Source organism: Macrobrachium nipponense, chromosome 47 (assembly GCF_015104395.2).
Source record: "Macrobrachium nipponense isolate FS-2020 chromosome 47, ASM1510439v2, whole genome shotgun sequence".
Taxonomy (NCBI): domain Eukaryota; kingdom Metazoa; phylum Arthropoda; class Malacostraca; order Decapoda; family Palaemonidae; genus Macrobrachium; species Macrobrachium nipponense.
Genome location: NC_087222.1, coordinates 35,277,807 through 35,302,375, shown reverse-complemented (window position 1 = coordinate 35,302,375; position 24,569 = coordinate 35,277,807). Strand labels below are relative to the sequence as shown.

At 49.6% G+C, this 24,569-nt stretch overlaps 1 protein-coding gene and 1 pseudogene across 1 annotated transcript in view; one reads left to right on the top strand and one right to left on the bottom strand.

Annotated features, from left to right (window-relative positions):
• Nucleotides 1-24,569, top strand: part of LOC135204894 (DNA damage-binding protein 1-like) — a 61,795-nt gene that overhangs the window by 21,568 nt on the left and 15,658 nt on the right.
• LOC135204389 (DNA damage-binding protein 1-like) overlaps nt 1-24,569 on the bottom strand; it is a 38,496-nt pseudogene that overhangs the window by 12,220 nt on the left and 1,707 nt on the right.

The following is a 24,569-nucleotide window of genomic DNA, read 5'->3' as shown; positions in this document are numbered from 1 at the left end:
TTTGACGTCTCTCAGATAGTGTTTGCAAAGACTGAGTTGCAACGCCAGAATGTTGCCTCATAATATTACTCAGGGATATGTTTTTGTAAAAGTCAATGACGTGGCAATAGCTCTTACCTCATGAGCTTTGACCTTAAGGACTTTGAATTGACTTTCATCACATATCGCATGCGCTTCTTTCACCAGGCTTCTGATAAAGAAAGAAAGCGCATTCTTCGAAAGAGTCCTCCTTGGATCTCTTACAGAGCACCAAAGGTTTGACATCATTGCCCTTAAGTTTTTTCTTTCTCTGTAGATAGAATTTTAAACTTCTTACTGGCAAAGTGACCTCTCTGCTTCCTCGCCTACTAATGCAGACAATCCTTGTACTTCAAAGCTCCTAGGCCAAGGATTTGAGGGGTTCTCGTTCTTGGCTAAGAACGAAGGAAGGAACGAACATATAGCTGCATCTCCTCTGAATCCCACATTTCCTTCTAGTGCATGGAGTTCACTAACCCTCTTTGCGGAAGCCAATGCCATGAGAAAAATTGTCTTCTTCGTGAGGTCTCTAAAACGATGCAGACTGAGGCGGTTCGAACTTATTGGACCTCAGGTAACGTAAGCACTACATCCAGATTCCAACTCGGAACCCCTGAGAAACCTTCTTGGATGTTTCAAACGATCTTAATAGATCATGAAGGTCCTTATCTTCTGAAATGTTTAAGTTTCTGTGCCTAAACACTGCAGATAGCATGCTACGATAGCCTTTAATGGTTGATACCGCCAATCCACTTTCTTCCCTAAGGAAAAGTAAGAAGTCTGCTATTTGGGTTACAGAGGTACTGGAAGAGGAAAAGTGATGGTTCCTACACCATCGCCGAAAGACGTCCCACTTCGATTGGTAGACTCTAAGGGTAGAAGGCCTTCTTGCTGCTGCGATAGCCGTTGCAACTTTTGCAGAAAAGCCTCTCGTTCTGACCAAAGTTTTGACAGTCTGAAGCCAGTCAGATCTAGAGCGGAGGTTTTTGTGGATACCTCTCGAAGTGGGGTTGTCTGAGCAGATCGATCCTCTGTGGTAATCTCGGAAGATCTACTAACCATTCCAGTACCTCTGTGAACCATACTTGTGCGGGCCAGAACGGGGCTACCACGTCATCCTTGCTGCCTCCGATTCTGCAAATTTCTTTAGTCTCTCTCCCAGTATCTTGAATGGAGGAAAAGCATACATGTCTAGACCCTTCCAAACTAGTAGAAAAGCGTCTATCGACACTGCCCGATATCGGAGAGCAGTAGTTGGCTATCCTCGCATTCTTGGCTGTGGCGAAGAGGTCTATATGAGGCTTGCCCCCCAAAGCTTCCCACAGGTCCTGGCAAACATCCTCGTGAAGAGTCCACTCTGCAGGCAGGACTTGATCTTTCCTGCTTAGGAGGTCTGCTCTGACGTTCTTTTCTCCCTGTACGAACCTGGTAAGGAGACAAATCTTCCTTTCCTCTGCCCACAACAGAAGTTCTTTTGCTGTCTGTACAGGGAGAAAGAGTGAGTCCCCCCCACCCCTGCTTCCTGATGTAAGCCAGGGCCGTGGTGTTGTCCGAGTTGATCTGTACTGCTGAGCTAGGACGTGGGGCTCGAAAAGCTTTCAAAGCTAGCCAAACAGCCATCAGTTCCTTCTTGTTGATGTGCCAGGTCACCTGTTCCTTGTTCCAGGTGCCTGACACTTCTCTTGAGCCGAGCGTCGCTCCCCAACCTGTTTCCGAGGCGTCGGAATACAACACTTGGTTGGGGTTCGGAATGTGAAGGGACATCCCTTCTGCAAACCTGAGAGGGTTGGCCCACCAAGAGAGGTCCTTCTTGATTTCCCTTGAGATCTCGAAGGCGAACTCTAGGTTTTGCGAACGACACCTCCAGTTTCGATGTAGAAAGAACTGGAGAGGTCTGAGGTGCAACCTTCCTAGAGAAAGGAATTGCTCCAACGAGAGTGTTCCCCCCAAAAACTCATCCACTCCCTCGCTGTGCATACTTCTTTCTCTAGGAAGGCTTTGACTTTCTCTGACCCTCGGGCTATCCGTTCTGGAGACGGAAAGCCCGAAAATCCAGAGAAGCCATCCGAATCCCCAGATAGATACGATCTTGACTGGGGATCAACTGAGACTTTTGAAAGTTCACCAAAAGTCCCAGAGAACTTGCCATGAAAAGGGTCTTTTGTAGGTCCTCCAAACATCTTTTCTGCGACTTGGCTCTGATCAGCCAGTCGTCCAAGTAAAGGGACACTGACTCCCTCCAAATGTAGCCATCTTGCTACATTTTTCATTAGGCCTGTAAAGACCTGGGCGGGGCTGTTGAAAGGCCGAAGCACAAAGCCCTGAACTGGAATATCCTTCCTCCCACCATGAACCTGAGGTATTTCCTCGACGAAGGATGGATAGGCACATGGAAGTAAGCGTCCTGAAGATCTAGGGACACCATCCAGTCCCCTGGCCGAAGGGCCGCCAACACTGAGGATGTCGTCTCCATGGCGAACTTCCTCTTTTCTACAAAGAAATTCAGGGCGCTTACATCCAGAACCGGTCTCCCTCCTCCTGAGGCTTTTGGAACTAGAAAAAGGCGGTTGTAAAAGCCCGCTGAGCAAGGGTTCGCTCACTAGCTCTATAGCCTCTTCTCGAACATTTGTTCCACTGCTTGTGTTAAAGCAAGGCTCATGATGGGATCCCTGTACCTGGCCACCAACTCCCTCGGAGTCGTTGTCAACGGTGGTCTTTCCGTAAAAGGAATCAGATATCCTTTCCTTATAATCGAGAGGGACCAGTTGTCCGCTCCTCTCTTTGCCCAGGCTTCCGAGAATCTTAGAAGTCTGGCACCTACTGGTGTTTGGAGGACTACTTCCCTACTTCTTAGCTCTGACAGAGCGTGAGAAGGATCTACCTCTCTTGAAAGGTCTATTACCTCTCGAGGTAGAGGCTCTAGAAGGGGGGCCCCCTCGAAAGGGCTCCTGTCTAGCTGGAGTCTCCTTCTTCGTCTTCGTCTGGAAGGAGGTCCTAGGCTTCCGTGCCGACTGCGCGAGCATGTCCTGAGTCGCCTTCGCAGAGATAGATCCTGAGATGTCCTGGATTATCTTCTTCGGAAATAGCAGAGGCGAGAGCTGCGAATACAGGAGAGAGGCTCTTTGGGCATGCGAAAACAGACTTAGTTAGAAAAGAGCCGAAGACTGATCTCTTCTTAAGGATCCCTGCTCCAAATAGGGAGGCTATTTCGCTCGATCCTCTCTAACTGCTTTGTCAATGCACGTTAGAACACTGTTGAGATCTTCTGGCGAAATAGCATCTGGGTTTATGAGTCTTCTGAGCCAAGACCCCCAAAGACCAGTCAAGGAAGTTGAAGACTTCCAAGACTCTAAAACATTCCCTTCAGCAGGTGGTCAAGCTCGTTCATAGCCCAGGTAGTCTTAGCAGACAAAAGAGCCGAGCGTCGTGCTGCATCTACCACAGAAGAGAAGTCCGCATCTGCCGATGAAGGAAGACCCAGACCTAGGGGTTCTCCAGACTCGTACCAAAATCCAAGTCTGCCCGTAATTGCTTGGAAGGAGGGGAAAGAGAAACAGTCTTCCCTTTGCTCTTCCTTAGAAAGCAGCCAATCACCAAAACCTCTCAAAGCCTTCTTCATTGAGATGGTTGGCTTCATCCTCACACAAGAGGAAACTTTCGTCTTCTTCGAAGTCGAGAATAAAGAGAGAGGAGACGGAGGAGCGACGGGAGTAAGGGAGTCTCCAAACTCTTGAAGAAGGAGATCTGTAAGGATCTTATAGGACGAAACTGACGAGTCCTTCACCAAATCCTCTTCTGAAGGTTCAACTTCATCCACTGAAGAACCCTCCGCTTCTTTACGAGGGCAGTTAGCCTTCTCTAAAGAAATGCGCCTGTCCAGAGAGTGTCTAGTAGCAGACTGGCGCCTATCAGGGGAAGCCAAAGTTTCTGGAGAGCTCCTCTCGAATGAGTCCTTCCTACTCTGATGAGTGCGTGCTCTTTGCTCCTTAATCCTACTCTTAGAATTCCGGGCTTCCAAAGGGGAGCGCCTGCTAGGAGAGGAGAGCCTACTATGCTCTAGGCGCTTCTCAGGATCCATGCGCCTGTTCAAAGGAGAGCGGCTGCCAGGCGAGCTGCGCCTACCATGAGGCGAACGCCTACTAGGCTCTTGGAGCCTACATACGGAGAGCGAAGCCCTGGGAAGGTCGCCTACTAGGAGACCGGCGTCTACCATGCTCCACAAACTTCGCTCCCGACTTGTGTGTCTCTTCAAAAGGTAGTCTCCAGAAGAGCATATCTTTCAGGCTCTACACGCCTGTCCTGAACCGAGCGGCTAAAAGGAGAGCCGCGCCTATCAGGAGAAAAGCGCCTATCCTCCGCACCACGCTTGGGAGCGGGAGAGCGTCTACTTGGGGAGTAGCGCCTACTAGGCTCAAGGCGCCTAACAAAGGCGAGATCCTGTCTCTTGACGAATCCATCAAAGAGTAGGCTCTCTTATCCGGAGAATGAAGGATCTTCGGAAATGCGCGAGAAGCGAGCTGTACGCCTGTCTTTAGACGAACGCCTACTAGGCGCTAGATCCCTTCCTACTGGAGAGATGTAGTCACCAGGAGAAAGCTTCTTGGGCGATTGACGCCTGGAAGACGACAAGCGCCTGCCGAGGGAAGAGCGCCTCCTTCCATCCGCTGATAAAGGAGAGAGAACCGACTCTGACTGAGACGGTAACACAGGCGAAGGAATCCTAGACTTTTCTTGACAGGGAGAGAGACGTCTTTCCGACGCGTTCCTCCTGCCAAAGAGCCCGCCAGCGCCGAAATCTGCGCTTGCAGTCCAGCAAGAATTCGAGCTGGAGATCTTGCAAAATCCTCCACCGGAGAAGATGCTCGAAGCCTACTATGAGGCGAGAACTCCTGCTCCCTCCTGGGTTTCTTGATCTCTACTTCCGGCTCTTCTGGAAAAACTTCCGGGCTGGAAGGAAAGGAGCCAGCGCCTTCCAGGCTCTCTTCAGCGGTCGCGAAGAATCCGAGGCGCTCCATCCTCTTCTAGGCGAAGGTGAGGAAGAAGAGAAGCATTGGCGCAATACCTCCTTCTTCGCGCGAACAAGGGCAGCCTGGGTACGAGCATCAGGATCTACCGAGGGGACGCCTGATCGGTGGGAGTTCTCCCTAACCTTCCTGCGGCTTTTGACTTTCCTCCTCCTACTGGGACTGGGAGTCTGGAAGAGGTCTAGGCCTGGAAGCATTAAGGAGCCGATCAGACGCACCCTCCACTGCACTGGGGTGTCTGCACAATTCACCTTCACTACTCTTACCTTGCAACGAACGAATCTTCTTTTCTATGCTAAGGATCGTGGCTCTCATGGTTGCCACTTCCGTAGTCGTATCCTTAGGTTCGATGCAGGGCGCAGGAGCTGAAACTGGAGAAGGTTCTAATGCTACAACAGGATTTTCTTCTACCTCGCTAATACGAGACTTACTAGAACTCCTAGACGAAGCCTTTCTCACCCTGTCTTTCTCCTAACTTCCTCAAGTAGGAAGAAAGAGCCTTCCATTCACCCTCATCCAACTTCTCACACTCATTACACGGGTTAACAAAAGAACATTCTTTCCCTCTACATTTAAAGCAAACTGTGTGAGGATCTACCGTAGCTTTCGGTAGTCTCACCTTGCATTCATCCATAGAGCACACTCTAAACATAGAAGATTTCTTAACCTCTAACTCAGACATCTCGAAATCAAAGAAAAATCCAAATCAATATCCAAAAACAATCCACAAATGCGTATGCCAAGCCAACAAGATCAGGTACTTCACCGAAAGTCAGTCCAAATAAATCCACGGCAACGAGAAATGAATAAAGCTGTCAGGAGGTAACAACCACAGGTGTAGTCGTCACCGGCGACAGAAAAATTCTGGCTGGAAAGGGAGATTGGTTCTTACAGCCGCCACCCAGCGGCGGGTAAGGTAGATCACCTGACCTACCTGTCGCGTGTGCCGCGAGTTTTGAATTCTGTCGTGACGTCAGAGACGTATAGCTAAGTATATATCTGACAGGAAAGTTCATGTACAAAATGACAATTTGTCGAAAATTGCATTTTTCCTAACTATACAAACCTGAGGTCCTTTAACAATAGGAAGGTAACTAGCGGCAGCTGGGACGGTCGTAAGCTTCGAACAAGGGGAGAACGGTAGTTAACTGCTTGTCCGATCGTGCGCGCGCCCGCGCGCCCGAGAGGTGAAGAATCACTTTTGCTTTAGGCCCATGCAAAAAGTTGCAGAGTGAGGGGTGGCATGAGGTGGGACTATATGTAAAGGACCTCAGGTTTGTATAGTTAGGAAAAATGCAATTTTCGACAAATTGTCATTTGTTCCGATACGTAATACAAACCCTCGGTCCTTTAACAATAGGAAGACTCACTTCTTGGTGGGAGGAATCTGAGTCTTTTTGGTGAACAGACTGGTGTTCGTCCAACCCTGGAGTGCCTCCCTGGTCGTAAGAGCAAGGGAGGGATCCAAACCTCTGTCCGATTGATCGGGGTGTGCACCGCAGGATCAATGGTCAGACCTCTGGGCCAAGTACTAAGAGAGAGGCAAGCGTATCTCTTCGTACCAGCAAGCAAGAACTTGTTCCTGTTTGCAAGAGACAATCATAAAATGATGGGTTTGTCTCAATTTGGCATCCACTTCCTCCCCCTTGTTGGAGGAAGTGGTGGATATTTACTCCTATCCCTACTGAAAGGGATAGGATGGTGCTCTATTGCAGTAGCTCACTCTGCATCTCGTCCTTACCCAGCAGGGTGACGACCGTGTCCCTCTACCCAAAGGTAGAGGGAAGAAAAAGATGGAAGAGGAGCCAGTCACACTCTCATTCCTCATCCATTTTCTTACGGTCACACCAGGACTCGATGCTGTTCAGCCTGCGAGGGTCTGGGTTAACTACACAACGTGTTGAGCAACCACCAGGTTCCCAAGGAAAAAGATCCAAGGAACTGTGGGCAATATCCTGAAGGTAGAAGGAGGTGCATGCGGTCCGGTTGGACCAGGCGCCTGCCTTCATTACCTGCGCCACGGAGAAGTTCTTGCGGAACGCGATGAGAATGATGAAGAGGCGTCCGCACTCATCCTGGGTGTCGAGTTTCTTCAGACAGCTCCGTCGCACCTTCACAGGACAAAGCAGCATAGCCTTCGTATCGGAGGCGGTGACGTCCATTAGGGAGGGTATTGTGAAGGACTCGAACCAATCGTCAGTTACCGAAGGGTTCTGAGTCTTCGCTACGAAGATCGGTACGAAATCGAGCGTCACAAATCCCCATCCCTTTGTGCTTGACTTCTCAAGAGAAGTCATGCAGTTACCTAAGACGAAAAGAAGGGAATAGTCGTATGACCTATCCCTCTTCTCGACTTTGGTTATGTACAGTACTCATACTGACAAGCTATTAAGACGAAGTAATGATTGCTCTGGAACAACCGAACTAAGTCCACAGCATAGTTCGTAACTGACTCGGGCGCTCCTGACAGCTGCGACTGACTGGTTCGGAATCAGTAGAGGCAAGTTGTCCAAGCATCCGGGTAAGTCACGTGACCTTCGCCCTTTAAAGAGTTATGCTGAGAGACCAAACAAATAAAATATTTGTTAGTCACCGATGCCGGACGGCGCGGCGATGATTCTCTAACCTCTTCATTACCGAAAGTTTGTTTGGAGGTAGGTGGGTACCACCATTGAAGTCTACTATACCGCACCGGGTGCATAAAGGTGGTAACACATAGTACCACCAAACTTCCTCTTTTCAGATAGGGACTTCCAATCATTCTGTAATTTCGGTTTGAAGAGTTTGGAGCAAAATAAACAGTATGACACGATGCCAGACGTATGATGAACCCAAAAAAATAGTATTATTACTGCTTATAGTGTGTTGTAGGTGACAGATGAACTGCGTTCTCAACAAAAAATCACAAAACCAGACAAGCGTAAACATGTAATAACTTCTACCCAGTAAAAAACCAGTTGTATCATCATTATTTCTGTATTTATTTATTTATTCACTTATTACATTTTACAAATAAAAGATATGAACACCAGATAAATGAAGGTAGAAAATAAAGCCTTATAGTAACTTTATATATAAAAAACCAAACCAGAGAAAAAGCAAAAAAGCTATTTTTTTTCTGAGGACAAGAAACTTGAAAAATTAGTTTAGATACCCCTAATGCCCCTAAAGTTGTTTTCTGTGATGAAACTAATCTTAGAAAATGTAGAAAATGACATCGCCCAATTTTTGAAAGATATATTATAAAATTTGCGATTTCCATATTTATTGGCGGGGCTTTCGCTTTAGTTTTTGCTCTTTTTTTTTGTTATTACGTGCTTATTTACTGTTCTATTTTGATAATACTTTATGTGCATGTTCCAGGTGCAATATCAACATTCTGTAAGACCGAATTTCTATTCAAGACCGTAGTTTTTCACCGACCACCAGTGTCCCTTGTACAAGGGACACTGAGTTTTCACATTTTTTTCATAAAATCATTTATTTTCCCTGTAGGATGATAAAACTAACAGAATAATAGCGTTATTATAGTGCTAATAATACCTGATAATTCATTAGCCTGTCTTGATTAGTGTATTTTTGGCAAATATTTACGATGGGCACCCCTCCAAACTCGAGTCACTACCGAGAGATTCAGTTCGGCAGCGAACACAATGTTTACATTCTGCTCACCCACCCGGTAAAGAAGGGTTAATGCATAGCTCAAAGGCGAAAGTCAATTGCCTTCAAAAGACCGAGGTCCCTGATGGCAAGAAAATCTCATAGACGTTGAATCTCAGCTTAAGGAGAAACAACACTATGTGACGTTGAAGACGAAGGTAGGCAATGAATGCAACCTACGTCTTCCAGCTGAATCGAGAGAAGGAATCTCAAGATTCTAAACCTGTGCTTACAAATGACTGAAAACGCTAACCGCCATTTCATTGCTGTCCGTTGTGCCAATGAAAGCGGGGCGTTCTTCAGTAATGAAAACACAGGGGAGAGCCCGCTTGAAGAACTGCTTCTCATGGGCTGAACGTTTGGAAGTAGAGCTGGCAGGTGTGGGAGTAGGCGATGTCTTTCAATACATCTGCTAATCCGGGGTGAACAATGAACAATTGTACACCCTCGAATACAAGATATTTTGAGGACAAACTCAGATTCCGCAAAAATCATTCGCATTATCGGATACGATGCAGCAAGAGACTATTACAGAATTCTGTTACCGTGCGGTAAACAGAAAGATGAGAGTCGAATAGATATCTCTGTTTAAAATTCTCGCAATACCGAAGACGATGAATACTAGCGTTTCTCAGCAGTAGATGGTCATTCATGTATGCGAGAATCCCCGTTAATCAGAGACTTAAGTCCGTGATTGTTGGCAGAGATACGGTTGTTATTCAATCAAAGCAGGTGAGAAAGACATAAACAACCGTCTATCTCAAACGGGCAGCTGATACTGAAATGCCTCGGGCAATTCAATACGCAGTAGCTGTCGCTGACTCGTCATCCTGAGTTGCCAAGTAATCCTTTCCACGAAGGAATGCGTTCGGCTAGAACCACCGAGCATAAAAGATATGCTCGAGGCAATTATATTTAAGCGAAACGAATTTCGGTAAATATAAAAGCTAAAATGGTGTTGTTGTGACAACACCATAAGTATATAAAATTGAAACTGGAAACTCCTGGGAGGTTGCAGGCAACCCGGGTTGCAGTTCAATTAGAATACTTTTCGTCTAAGTCGCAATCCGTAGAATAACCAGGATATGCGCCTACCCCTCGGACCATTCAACTGCTTAGCAGAATCATGTCGCGAGGTTAATATACGTAGTATATTTGTAGGATTCTGAACAACGATCTCCATCCTAAATTCTTTCCTTCAAGAAAACAAAATAAGGATTGGAGATCGACCACCTTCGTTCTCTATTAAAGAGAGTGAAGGAGAAGTCTTCCTCGAAAGAAAGCTTCAATGGTGAACAGAAATACTAAGACGATAGTTCCAGCCAAACTGGATATTCCCGTCCGTTCTTCTCTATTCCAGGTTGGTCGCCTACTGTGAGATAGTCTTCTTTCAGCAGCAGTCTTCTTCCTAATGCTAGAAATTCCAGGAATTCGAGCATAGGCGAGGTTCCCGATTATCGTGTAACATATCGGGGATTCTCGTCTGCTCACTTTGGACCGTGGTCTCGCCTAAGTGTTTGGAGATCGTAAGAAACTCTAAACACTCTGAATGCGCTAGAAATTCCGTAGAATTTCTAATCAGTCTGCGAAACCCCCACCGAATTCGTCAAACGATATCGGCTGGTGGTCCTCTCGATTCCCGTAGAAATCGAGAATGGGGCAGGATCCCTCCTCAACGACCGGGGCTTACGTCAGGTAGGACCCGAAGGTCCCCCTGGTAGCGCAGTCCCCAACGTGGGATCCTACAGAGAAATCTCTGTAGGATCCTTCCCCTTTCCCTCGTAGCCGTAAGGAGAGAGGGAATGGGGGAGGAATTGGATACTCGCTCGCCTTCCCAGTGGAACGTAGCAGTTGGAGAAGAGTAGGAGCAGCCATCGCCTTGCGGCGATGGCCTCTCAGAGTCTGGGAAAACGTATCGTCAGAGAAAACGTTTTTCCCGAGGAGGGTTACGAACTCTCACTGTAGGTAAGGGTCTGCCGCCACTGTGAACGTCGTCTGGGTGGGGCTGATCGACACCTGACAGGAGAGAGCCGATACCGTCCTCCGACTCATTCAGTCCTCGTCGAGGTCGAAACCTCTCAGGAGGACCGAAGGAGTATTTAAATACGGTGTCCGAAGACACGTAGAAACGCCGCTGTCGCAGTAGAGGAGGTGGAAGTAGCTTGATCAACCGGCCAGAAACTGAGAGAGCCTTCTTGTCCGGAGACGAGAGACTCTGGTTCAAGACAGAATCGGTAAGCTCCGATCGCGGCATACCCACGTCGGTTTGGGTTCCCTCTCGGGCCCCAAAACGAAACTCGAGCATAGACATGGGGCTGCTGTGTGGGAGCGGCGATCCTTCCCCCGGTCGTTGTGCTGACGAATCAGTGCAATAACCTGGGCTAAAGTTACTCTGAATCTCGGAAGTTACAGCGTCTTGAGGAGTAGGACCGTCCAGTCCCTCCAACAAGAGCATCTCCCAGTACCCCCCTCCTTCAGAAGAAGGACCAGCAACAGATCCCTGACGGTTGCCTCCAATCACTTGCGCGTACGTCCTGGTTGGTCCTAAGACCAACCTGGCACGTGCGGCGTCGTGACGGGATCGTGAGCGGCGCCTCTCTCACGATCACTCCTATATGCCTCGCTCTTCCTGGCGTATGCCGAGGAAGTTGAAGGTATCGAGAGACAGAACTGACGCTACCCCTCTCCCCTGACGGTCGCCTCCAATCACTTGCGCGTACGTCCTGGTTGGTCCTAAGACCATACGTGGCACGTGCGGCGTCGTGACGGGATCGTGAGCGGCGCACCATTTCACGATCACTCCTAGCTACCTCGCTCTTCCCGGTGTAGCCCGAGGAAGTTGAAGGTAGTGGAGAGACAGACCTGACGCTCCCCCCCCACCCCCCCCGCTCGCTGGCAGGACCAGGCGTAACGTGGGGGGCTGCAGCCCGATCCACCAACCCGCGGTGGGGATCGATCTGCAGGCGTGGCCGTGCCGCTCACCTGTGGCGAGCGGCTCGACTGAGCACGTCGACCCCGGTCCCGTGCGTCAGACGAGCTGCTGCTGGTCACCGTATCCGCCCGGTGGTGTGTGGGGAGCGGCCGGTCAGGTGACCTGCAGAGCTCGCTTTCGCCGTGAGACCGGTGAGCGTCCTCGCGGCACGTCAAACCGCTGGTACCAGCCGAGGCTGGTACCGTCGGTCGAGGGGACCTCTTCCAGCCTCAACCCGTGGCCGTCAGAGACCGTCACGTCCACCCACGAGGTACCGGCTGGTTCGCTGCTGAGAGGCGGCCAGCTGGCCTGGCGAGAGTCACCTGAGCGGCTCTCGACAGTCATTCTGCCTGCCAGTGCCTCGGTCATGACGCTGAGCGAACTCAGGCGTCTTAACTTTGGCTGCACGGTCACCCTTAAGGAGATCGTACACTCCGAACTTCTCGCGGACGAGAAACCGAGCCGGTACCTGGCTTAGCAGCAGAGCTGCCAAGACAGGCGAGGGTGTACCAGCGGTAGCCAGCACACCCTTGGTCCCCGTCTTCTTCTTCTTCTCAGAAGGGGAGACGCGGCCCCGTTCCCGAAGGAACAGGAGGACCAGCAGAAGAACCCCCCCGTCACACCGGAATGTGACGAGCCCTTCGAAGTTCCGAAGGAGTCTTCTTAGGGGGAAGAACAAAACCCGGTTACCAGCTGGTCGCTGCCGAGAGCGGCCGCTGGCCTGGCGAGAGTTCCACCTGAGGCCGGTTCTCGCCAGTTCCTTGCTACCCGTGCCGTGGTCTTGGCGCCGAGCGAACTCTGGCGCCGAAACTTTGGCTGCAACGGTCCGGTCTCCCGAGGGAGAGCGTACATCGGGATCTCCCCGCGAACGAGAGACCGAGCCGGAACCTGGCGTAGCGGCCATCGCCAGCTAGCACCAGGCGAGGAAGTACCAGAGCTAACCGATACTCCTCTGGTCCCCGTCTATCTCTTCCTTACGGAAGGGGAGACGGGCCCCGCTCCCGAAGGAGCAGGAGGACCAGCAGAAGGACCCCCCGTCCCACCGAGGTGGGACGGGCCCTTAGAAGTTCCCGAAGGAGACTTCTTAGGGGGGGGAGGCAGCCTTCTTCTTCGGCTTATGGCCTAGAAGTCGAAGGGGAAGAGGCAGCAACAGACGAAGATGACACCTTCCTCTTCTTCGTCAGCTCACGCAGGACAGTCGTCGGTCCTCCATCCAGGCCGGAGTCGGGCCTATTGCCGAAGCAACACGGCCCGACTGCACCTGTCCGGAAGGACCTGGGACTGGGGAAGACACACCATGGGCAGGACCAGCATGGACAGGCGCAGGAACCAGGAGCGACAGGAAACAGCAACCAGCTCAGGAGCGGCATGAACAGCGGCAGCGGTAAACACAGAAGGGACAGCCAAGCCAGTAGCGGGAACCACATCAGCGACAGGTACGGCAGGCCCAGCCATCGCCGGTCGTAGAATCATCGGCAGCCAGCGTGGTACTGGCGGCCGGTCCAGGGGGGGCGAGCTGCTGGAACAGCGGAAGTCTGGGGCAGGCCAACACGAAGAAAACACAGGCGGCGGCGGCATACCCCCTCCTCGGTACGGCGGCGACCGGCCCTGAAGCGGCAGAACGGCGTCACTGACCAGCATGGGGGATGTACCTCCAGCGGGGGGAGCAGCATAAGCGGCCGTGAAGGTTGTAGTGGAGACCAACTCCAAGGTCACCGCCCAGACCTCGCTAGACTCTGCAGCGGATCGTGATGCTAGGCACGCCCTGCAGCCGCAGTGGTCCATACCTGTCCAAGGTCGTCTCCCACGGCTGTAGCACCTGCTGGTAGCACAGACAGATTAGTAAGAGGGGTTCCCTCACGCACGGGGGGGGGGTGAGACATGCCCCACCCCTTCCGAACGGAAGGAAGACCCCAAAAACAAAAATAGAGGAAGCTGAGCGGGGGGGCAGGAAAGAAGACGAAGAATCGGATACCAAGGGAGTCGCGGGAGAGCTTTCCGACGACTTCCTGGCAGACCTTCGCTTCCCCTACCCCCGCACAGCAGTGAAAAGTAATATGAAAATGAAACAGAATACTGCACTTGCGATTCACTTCATAGAACTTAAAGAGGGAAAAATCAATTCCCGGTAAGAGCGGAAACTTGATCCATAATAATATGATGCTATCATAAATATATATGAAAATGAACAATACTGCACTTGCTATTTTCACTTTCACAGCAATAAATCGTAAGGATTAATTCCCGGGTAAGAGCGGAAATTGATCCAAAATGACAATTTGTCGAAAATTGCATTTTTCCTAACTATACAAACCTGAGGTCCTTTAACAATAGGAAGTAGCTAGCGGCAGCTGGAACGGTCGTAAGCTTCGAACAAGGGGGAAAGAACGGTAGTTAACTGCTTGTCCCGATCGTCGCGCGCCGCGCGACTGGGAGGTAAACAAATCACTTTTGCTTTTGGCCCATGCAAAATACGCAGAGTGAGGGGTGGCATGAGGAGGGACTTTATGTTAAAGGACCTCAGGTTTGTATAGTTAGGAAAAATGCAATTTTTCGACAAAATTGTCATTTGTTCCGATACGTAATACAAACCCTCGGTCCTTTAACAATAGGAAGACTCACTTCTTGGTGGGAGGAATCTGAGTCTTTTTGATGAACAGACTGGTGTTCGTCCATCCCTGGAATGCCTCCTGGTCGTAAGAGCGAGGAGGGATCCAAGCCTCTGTCCGATTGATCGGGGTGTGCACCGCAGATCAATGGTCAGACCTCTGGGCGAGTACTAAGAGAGAGGCAAGCGTACTCTTCGTACCAGCAAGCAAGAACTTGTTCCTGTTTGCAAGAGGCAACATAAAGTATGGGTTGTCTCAAGCTGGCATCCACTTCCTCCCCCTTGTTGGAGGAAGTGGTGGATATACGCTCCTATCCCTAGTGAAAGGGATAGGATGGGGCTCTGTTGAGTAGCTCACCTGCATCTTGTCCTTATCCAGCAGTGGTGACGACCGTGTCCCTCTAACCACAGGTAGAGGGGAAGAAAAAGATGGGAAGAGGAGCCAGTCACACTCTCATTCACCATCCATTCTTACGGTCACACTAGGACTCGATGCTGTTCAGCCTGCGAGGGTCTGGGTTCGCTACACAACGTGTTGAGCAGCCACCACGGGTCCCAAGGAAAAAGATCCAAGGACCTGTGGGCAATATCCCGAAGGTAGAAGGAAGGGCATGTGGTCTGGTTGGACCAGACCCCTGCCTTCAGTACCTGCGCCAAGGAGAAGTTCTTGTGGACAAGGCAGCATCTCCTTCGCATCGAAGGCGGTGAAGTCCATTAGGGAGGGGATTGTGAACGACTCGAACCAATCGTCAGGGACCGAAGGGTTCTGATCTTCGCTACGAAGTTCGGGTACGAAATCGAGCGTCACCGGATCCCATCCCTGGGTGCCTTTAGACTTGCGGAGAAGTCATGCAGTTCCTCAGAGGAAAAGAAGGAAACAGTCGCATGACCTATCCCTCTTCTCTACTTCGGTGATGTCCAGTATCCCATACTGGTCTGTCCGTTAGCAACGAAGTCTCTCGCATCCTCCTATCCCCATGCAGCGAAGTTCTCGGTAGTGGATAGGACACCGACACTCCATGGTGGGTGTCAATGGTATGGGTACTGTGACAAGCTATTAAAACGAAGTAATGGTTGCTGTGTAACAACCGAACTAAGTCAACAGCGTTAATTCGTAATCTGACTCGGGCGCCTCTGACAGCTGCCGACTGACTGCGTTCAGTAGGAGGCAAGTTGTCAAAGCATCCGAGTAAGTCACGTGACCTTCGCCTTAAAGGGTTATGCCGAGAGACCAAACAATGATGTATTTGTTTGTCACCACTGCCGGACAGCGAGGTGATGATTCTCTTAAGGCATGTACCCAACAGGCGAAAGTCAATTGCCTTCTAGAGACCGGGTCCCTGAAGGTAAAACATCTCATGTTTGTTGAATCTCAGCTAAGGAGAACAACACTATGTACCGTTGAAGACGAAGGTAGATATTGAATGCAACCTACGTCTTAACATATGAATCGAGAGAAGGATCTCAAGATTCATAAACCTGTGCTTACAAATGACTGAAAACGCTACCCGCTATTTCATTTGCTGTCCGGTGAGAAGTCGTAGTTGCAATGAAACGGGCGTTCTTCAGTAATGAAAACACAGGTGAAAGCCGCCTGAAGAACTGCTTCTCATGGGCTGAACATTTTTGGAGGTAGAGCTCAGGTCAGGTCGGAGAGTAAGGCGATGTCTTCTGACACATCTTGTAATTCGGGTTGAACAATGAACAATTGTACACCTACGAATAAGAGATATTTTGAAGACAAACTCAGATGTCTGCAAAATCATTCGGCATTATCGCAGTGCGATGCAGCGGGAGACTTGTACAGACTTCTGTTTACCGTGCGGTAAACAGAAAGATGAAAGAGTCCAAGAGATATCTCTGTTGAAAATTCTCGCAATGTCGAAGGCGATGGAATCTAGCGTCACCGCAGTAGATGGTTCCTTCATTACATCTTTTCCTTTATTTGCGAGAATCCCCGCTTAATCAGAGACCTAAGTCCATGATTGTTAGGCAGAGATACGGTTCGGTAGTCAATCAAGCAGGGGAGAGAGAGACATACATGACCGTGAATCTCGGAGGCCCAGCTGATACTGAGCTTGCCTATGAGGCAGTTCAATACGCAGTGGTTGAGCCTGCTGACTCGTCATCCTGAGTTGCCAGGTAATCCATTATTCCACGAAGGAATGCGTTCGGCTAGAACTACCGAGCATAAAAGATAGTGCGGGCAATTATATTTAGGCGAAACGAATTTCGGTAAATATAAAGTTGAAATGGTGTTGTCGTGACAAAACCATAAGTATATAAAATTGAAACTGAAAACTCCTGGGAGGTTGCAGGCAAACCCGAGTTGCAGTTCAATTAGAATACTTCTCGTCTAAGTCGCAATCCGTAGAATAACTAGGATATGCGCCTACCCCTCGACAAGTCAACTGCTTAGCAGAATCAGGTCGCGAGGTTAATATACGTAGTATATTTGTAGGATTCTGAACAACGATCTCCATCCTAAATTCTTTCCTTCAAGAAAACAAAATAAGGATTGGAGATCGACCACCTTCGTTCTCTATCAAAGAGAGTGAAGGAGAAGTCTTCCTCGAAGGAAAAGCTTCAATGGTGAACAGAATACTAAGACGATAGTTCAAGCCAAACTGGATATTCCCGTCCGATCCTCTATTCCAGGTTGGTCGCCTACTGTGAGATAGTTTCTTTCAGCAGCAGTCTTCTTCACAATGCTAGAAATTCCAGGAATTCGAGCATAGGCGAGGTTCCCGATTATCGTGTAACATATCGGGATTCTCGTCTCGCTCACTTTGGGTGACGTGGTCTCGCGTAAGTGTTTGAAGATCGTAAAAAACCTCGAACACACTGAATGCGCTAGAAATTCCGTAGAATTCTAAGCAGTCTGCGAAACCCCCACCCACCGAATTCGTCAAACGATATCGGCTGGTGGTCCCTCTCGATTCCCGTAGAAATCGAGAATGGAGCAGGATTCCTCCTCAACGACCGGGGCTTACGTCAGGTAGGACCCGAAGGTCCCCCGGTAGCGCAGTCCCGAACGTGGATCCTACAAAGAAATCTCTGTAGGATCCTTCCCCTTTCCCTCGTAGCCGTAAGGAGAGAGGGAATGGGGAAGGAATTGGATACTCGCTCGCCTTCCAGTGGAACTAGCAGTTGGAGAAGAGTAGGGAGCAGCCATCGCCTTGCGGCGATGCCTCTCAGAGTCTGGGGAAAAACGTATCGTTAGGAGAAAAACGTTTTCCCCGCGGAGGGTTACGAACTCTCACTGTAGGTAAGGGTCTGCCGCCACTGTGACGTCGTCTGGGTGGGGCTGATCGACACCTGACAGGAGAGAGCCGATACCGTCCTCCGACTCATTCCAGTCCTCGTCGAGGTCGAAACCTCTCAGGAGGAACCGAAGGAGTATTTAAATACGGTGTCCGAAGACACGTAGAAAACGCCGCTGTCGCAGTAGAGGAGGTGGAAGTAGCTTGATCGACGGCCAGAACTGAGAGAGCCTTCTTGTCCGGAGACGAGACACTGGTTCGAGACAGAATCGGCAAGCTCCGATCGCGGCAGACCCACCGTCGGTTGGGTTCCCTCTCGGGTGGCCCCAAAACGACTCGAGCAGAGACGTGGGCTCTGCTGGTGGGAGCGGCAATCCTTCCGCAGGGTCATTATGCTGACGAATCAGCTTAATGACTTCTGCAAATTCCTCTGTATCTCGGGAGTAACCGCGTCTTGCGGAGTAGGACCGTCCAGTCCCTCCAACAAGAACAGATCCCTAGATACTCCTCCTTCAGAAGGAGGAAGAGCGGCAGACCCCTGACGGTCGCCTCCAGCTAATTGCGCGTATGTCCTGGTCGGTCCTAGAACCGTGCCTGGCTGGTCCATACGGCGTCATAGCGGGGTCGCGAGCGGCGCACCTCTCGCGATCACTCATAGGTACCTCGCTCCTCCCGGCGTAGCCCGAGGAGGTTGAAGGTACAGGAGAGGCAGACCTGACGCTCCCCCCTAGCTCGCTGGCAGGACCAGCGTGCTTGGAGGGCTGCTGCTGATCGTCAACCCGCGGTGGCGATCGAGCAGCATGCCTAGCCTTGCCGCTCGCCTGAGGCGAGAGGCTTGGCTGAGAACGTCGACGCTGATCTCTAGCGTCAGGCGAGCTGTTGCTGGTTACCGTCTCCGCCCGGTCCCGATGGGAGCGGCGTCAGGTGACCATGCTAGGCTCGCTGTCACGGTGAGACCGGCGAGCGTCCTCTCGGCGCGTCGAGCGCTAGGTACCAGCCGTGGCTGGTACCGACGGCCGCGGGGACCCCTTCCTCGCCTCAACCCGTTATGGGAGAGGCAGACCTGACGCTCCCCCCTCGCTCGCTGGCAGGACCAGCGTGCGTGGAGGGCTGCTGCTGATCGTCAACCCGCGTGACGGTCGAGCAGCAGCCTAGCCTTACCGCTCGCCTGGGGCGATTGGCTCGGCTGAGAACGTCGAGAAACCGATCTCTAGCGTCAGGCGAGCTGCCGCTGGTCACCGTCTCCGCCCCGTCCCGGTCCCATCGGGAGCGGCGGACGGGTGACCTGCTAGGCTCTGTGTCGCGTCGAGACCGGCCAGCGTCCTCTCGGCGCGTCGAGTCGCTGGTACCAGCCGTGGCTGGTACCGGCGGCCGCGGGGACTCCTTCCTCGCCTCAACCCGTGGCTGGTCAGCGACCGTCACGTTAGCCCGAGCAGCCAGTTGATCGCTGCGAGAGCGTCCACTGGCCTGGCGAGAGTCGTGTGCACGACTCTCGCCAGTCTTCTGCTCCGCGCCGCTGTCTTGACGGTGAGCGAGCTCGGGCGTCAAAACTTTGGCTGGACGGTCTTCTTGGAAGAGCGTCCACTCGGTGCTTCTCGCGAACGAGAAGCGGCCGAGACGGAAACCTGGTTTAGCGGCAGACCCGCTAGCACCAGGTGAGGACGCACCAGCCGAGGCTGGTGCCCTCTGGTCCCCGTCGACTTCTTCTTTGCAGAAGAAGCGACGGGCCCCGTTCCCGAAGGAACAGGAGGACCAGCAGAAGAGCTCCCCAGCTCGCCTGAGCGAGCCGGGGCCTTGAAGATCCCGAAGGAGTCTTCTTAGGGGGGAAGGAGGCAACCTTCTTCTTCTTCGGCTGTTTGGCCTTAGAAGTCGAAGGGGAAGGAGAGGCAGCGGACGACGAAGAAGACGACGAAGACGACGACGACACCTATTCTCCTCCTCTTCTTCTTCGCCAGGCTCCGCAGGACAGACGTCAGGTCTTCCATCCAGGAGGGAGCCGGGGCAGTTGCCGAAGCAACAGGGCCCGACTGCACCTGTCCGGAAAGACCTGAGACTGTGACAGCATCACCAACAGCAGGAACAACAGGAACAGGTCCAGGAACAGCAGGAACATCTGAAAGTGAATGACGCAGCAGGCACCTGATCTGAAAGAAATAAATGATCGGCTGGACAGCAACAGGTACGGCAGGCACGGCAGGTACCACAGGAGAGACAGGCGTCCTGTCGGCAGCTACCGTCATCCTCGGCACTGGCGGCAGGTCCAGGGGGGTACTCTTTGGGCAGCGGCAGTCCGGGGTCGGCAATACAAAGAACCCAGGTGCGGGGTGGGCACCGTCCTGATTGGCACGGCAGGAATTGGTTCTGGATTATAGCCGTGGGTGTTACCGACATGACATGTGGTGTGTACACCAGGTGCGGTGACATCTCATATGCTGGTGTCGAGATTGTGGTTGTTGTAGTGGTTTACCGTATCATGAGTGACCACTGCCGACCCCGCCAACCGCTGAATCAACCCCTGCAGTCCAGCGACTCCCACACCTGTTCCAGGTCGTCCTCGCTGATGGCAAACCTGCGGAAGCAACAGTCGGGTTAGTTAGAGGGGCTTCCTCGCGCTGGGGGGAGAGAACCCCCACCCAGAGCGGACGGAAGACCCCGAGTACAACTGGACGTCCGTTACCAAAGGAGTCACTGGACTTTCCGATGACTTCTTGGTGGTCGTACAGCAACCCTCTGCGCCTCTGACGAATGCATACACGTTACACAGGGCTCGTTTCGGGAGCACTCTCGCCCCCGACAAGAGTACAAAACCTCCGTGAGGATCTACATCTACATCCAAGGTCGTCTCCCACGGATGTAGCACCTGCGGTAACATAGATAGATTAGTAAGAGGGGTTCCCTCACGCACGGGGGGAAGACATGCCCCACCCCGAACGCAAGGAAGACCCCAAATACAAAATACAATGAAGAAGCTGAGCGGGGGGCAGGAAGGAAGACGAAGAATCGGCTACCAAGGGAGTCGCGGAGAGCTTCCGACGAATTCCCGGCAGACCTTCGCTTCCCCCACCCCCCACCCCCGAAACACAGCAGTGAAAAGTAATATGAAAATGAAACAGAATAACTGGCCCTTGCGATTCACTTCATAGAAACTTAAAGGAGAAAAAGATCAATTCAGGGTAAGAACGGAAACTTGATCTAGTAATATGATGCTATCATAAAATATATATGAAAATGAAACAGATACTGCACTTGCGATTTCATTTCACATAAAAATCGTAAGGATCAATTCCCGGGTAAGAACGAAATTGATCCAGATTAAAATTTCATGCAATCAATAAATGAAAAAAATGAAAAGAATATTGCAATTGCGAATCCCACTTTCATTGCATTCTATTATACAAATTAAAAGTTCGTGCCGAGCGCAGTCACACTCTCGGTAACGAACGCACAGGGCAAAAATATAATGAAAAAAGTACTTACATTTTTCAATTACACCCTTCGCCCAAATACATGACTCGCGAGCGCGCCCGCCCGCCCTCGGCACCGAGACATAATTCAAGGGTTCATAATTAAGTAATGAAAATGAAAACAGTGTACTTACAGTTTCATTTTCAAGTCAAACAAACCATTAGTAGAAAACACAATATAAACAAAGCATACGACGATGAAGCGGGCAGAGAGCGATGACGAACACGTCCTTCACACCCGCGGCCGAAAGCAAAAAGTGGTTTGTTTACCTCCCAGTCGCGCGGCGCGCGACGATCGGACAAGCAGTTAACTACCGTTCTCCCTTGTTCGTTGAAGCTTACGACCGTTCCAGCTGCCGCTAGCTACTTCCTATTGTTAAAGGACCGAGGGTTTGTATTACGTATCGGAACAAATTAAATTTGATGCAATTAATAAATGAAAATGAAAAGAAAAACTGCATGCGAATCCACTTTCATTGCATTCTATTCATACAAAATAAGAGGCTCTTGCCGAGCGCAATCAAGCTCTCGGCAACGAACGCACAGGGCAAAAATATAATGAAAAAGAGTACTTACATCTTTCAATTACACACTTTCGCCCAAAATACATGACTCGGCGCGAGTGCGCCCGCCCTCGGCACCGAGACATAATTCAAGGGTTCAATTCATGAAAAGAGCGGAAATCGCCGTCTCTACGGCGATAGCTCCATGTTGATTCATAATTAAGTAATGAAAATGAAAACAGTGTACTTACAGTTTCATTTTCAAGTCAAACCCAAAACATTAGTAGAAAACACAATATAAACAAAGCATACGACGATGAAGCGGGCAGAGAGCGATGACGAACACGTCCTTCACACCCGCGGACCGAAAGCAAAAGTGATTCTTCACTCTCGGGCGCGCCGGGTCGCGCGCACGATCGGACAAGCAGTTAACTACCGTTCTCCCCTTGTTCGAAGCTTACGACCGTCCCAGCTGCGCTAGTTACCTTCCTATTGTTAAAGGACCGAGGGTTTGTATTACGTATCGGAACAAATGTAATAATCAGTAACACTATTGTTTTGTTGTCACTGACTACTCTAAAATCATTCAAGAAATCTGCTGGCTTAGACGTAATGTTATAAACCTGGTCTGCACGATAACAGCTACAACTTACCAAATATCCAAGACACATTGATTATTCACGCTTGTTTTTAATACTGTACTACAAACAAAATGGACTTACAGTACAACTCTTAACACATTAACGCTACATATACCCTCATAATAATACTGTAGTTCATATTTAATATTCAAGAAACTACCCTTAAAAACAAACCTATATAAAGTCAAAGACTCAGTCAGAAAACACTGCCCTCCATAACTGTCAGCAACTCACCTGTGGTGTGAATAAATGCATACATGATATCTTCCCGTAAATAGTCAGCTCTTTCAGGGGACGCAGGCCTTCTGGGGTCACCAAATGGAGCTCTACGCGGTTGTTCCTCGCCACCACCAAGTTCAGGTCTGTTGGCGATGTCAGGTGCCCTGAAATGCGGATGTCATTAGCTTTGGATGTTCATGTTACGTACAATCAATTTCTTCTTTTACACATCAAGTCGTTTCTAAAATCAATTTTATATTTTCTACTGTACAAATTCCTACAAGAATGTACATATATAGCAAAGCTCACTGCATGAAGCTATTTTCTTAGATACAGCTGACAAAAGAGATTGGAATGAAATATATAATGTAGGCCAAACCCCAAGTGCTGGAACCTACGGGGTCATTCGGTGCTGAGAGAGGAAATTGAGAACAGAAAGGTTTTGAAGGCGTAACCGGAGAAAAACTTTGCAGCTGCACTACGAATAACGTAGGAAAAGGTGGAAAGTAAAATGGAGGAGAATATTAATGGAGGTACAGTCAAAGGAACGAAATGGCTGGCGGCTACAGGCTGAAGGGGCGTTACAATGAGCCTTAAGTAATGCCTACAGTGCCTTATGCGGAGTTGTTCTTTAGGGTAAATGACTGAGCGGCGACATAGCAGCCACCTCTCCCATAACGTGGCCACCTTCCTGACAAAGTACTTGAAGTTGTTGCCATGAGCATCAGTCAAGAATTGTGGCCAATCTAGGCAACACAGCATGACCTTTATATTCCCCTCATGTGTTTTCTCCTAAATTATGAAATAATGGCATCATTCAAGCGCTTTTTTGGGAAGTGGCTGCGTTCCGGGAGAGATGGCCGCTAGGGTAAAATACCAAATGGCCACCTGGCCTCTACCATAGCAGACCCACCTTCCCGAAAGAGTACTTAAACACGTTCTGTAACCCAGGATAGATGTTAGTCAAGAGCCAGCATCCATCGAAGCAACACCTTGAGACCTCTACTTTCCTCTCAAATTAAGATTTTCTCCCAAGTCACAAATTAAGGCCATAATTTATGATTTCTGGAAAGGTGGTCGCGCTACGGTAGAGGTGTCGGCCAAGTGGCCATTTGGTAGGGTAAAACATCAGCGTGCGACCATTGATAGGAAAAAAGACCACTTTTTCACTAGATATTTAATTGGTGAAACAACAATACAATTGAATATTTGCGCATACCATTCAAAAGACTGAAGCTTCGTCAACAAAATGATACATATGAAGCCACCATAAGAAGTAAAATAAGCATGTGAAGTCTTCATAAAATATGTATTCAAGGCAGTTTTTAAATCCAATATGGCGTGGTATGGTTGTGAGTGCAATTCGGTTCTACACTTGCAGCCACGTCCTTCCCAGCCCTCAATATTTGCATATACTATATGCAATGTTTATTGATATAACACAAGATTGTAGCCTAGTTGTAATCAGTACAATAAAACATTTTCCCTATATTGGTGTGCTAGATTACATTTAAATAATTATTAAACACCAGAATAAGGTTATTAATTGCATAAATTTATTACATATTCATGATAATTCATTTGAAAATATTTGTTGTTGTAAAAGTAACCAGATTCCTGATTTCATCAGTTTTGCTTTACTATTTTTTTATCACTGTTGCCAATTGGTTTCTGTTTACCCTCCAAACTTGGGATAAGACTTACACAAAACCATGGAAGTAAGTGCATTTACCATATCTATTTGTAATATATATACATAAATATTAGAGCAATTTTATCATTATTGCATTACTATGACATCTAGAATTCATGGAAACAGTTTGTAAAGGCATTGGCGCATATGTCAAGTTCCAGTGGATTGGCAACGATGACTTGCCTTTCATAGCATGCAAACATCGAAGGTTACATTTGTTTCGCGGCATAAATCTCCCAGTGGTGTACCCCATATTCCCAAGGGGTCCCCCTTATCGTACGATAGAGTTCAAAGGTAAGTTACAGGTTAATTATATCCGGCCGACAAAAGCTAACGTTAAACTGTTAATAAGCAACCAAAATACTATAAGAAACTGCAACTTCCATAGGAAGAGCCGCTGTGTCTCTATTAAGCACTGCAGAGCTTCGATTGTGATGTCAGTGAGGATAAAACCACCAATTACAAGGAAAAATTACATTTTAGTTCAAAACATGACCCTGAGAAT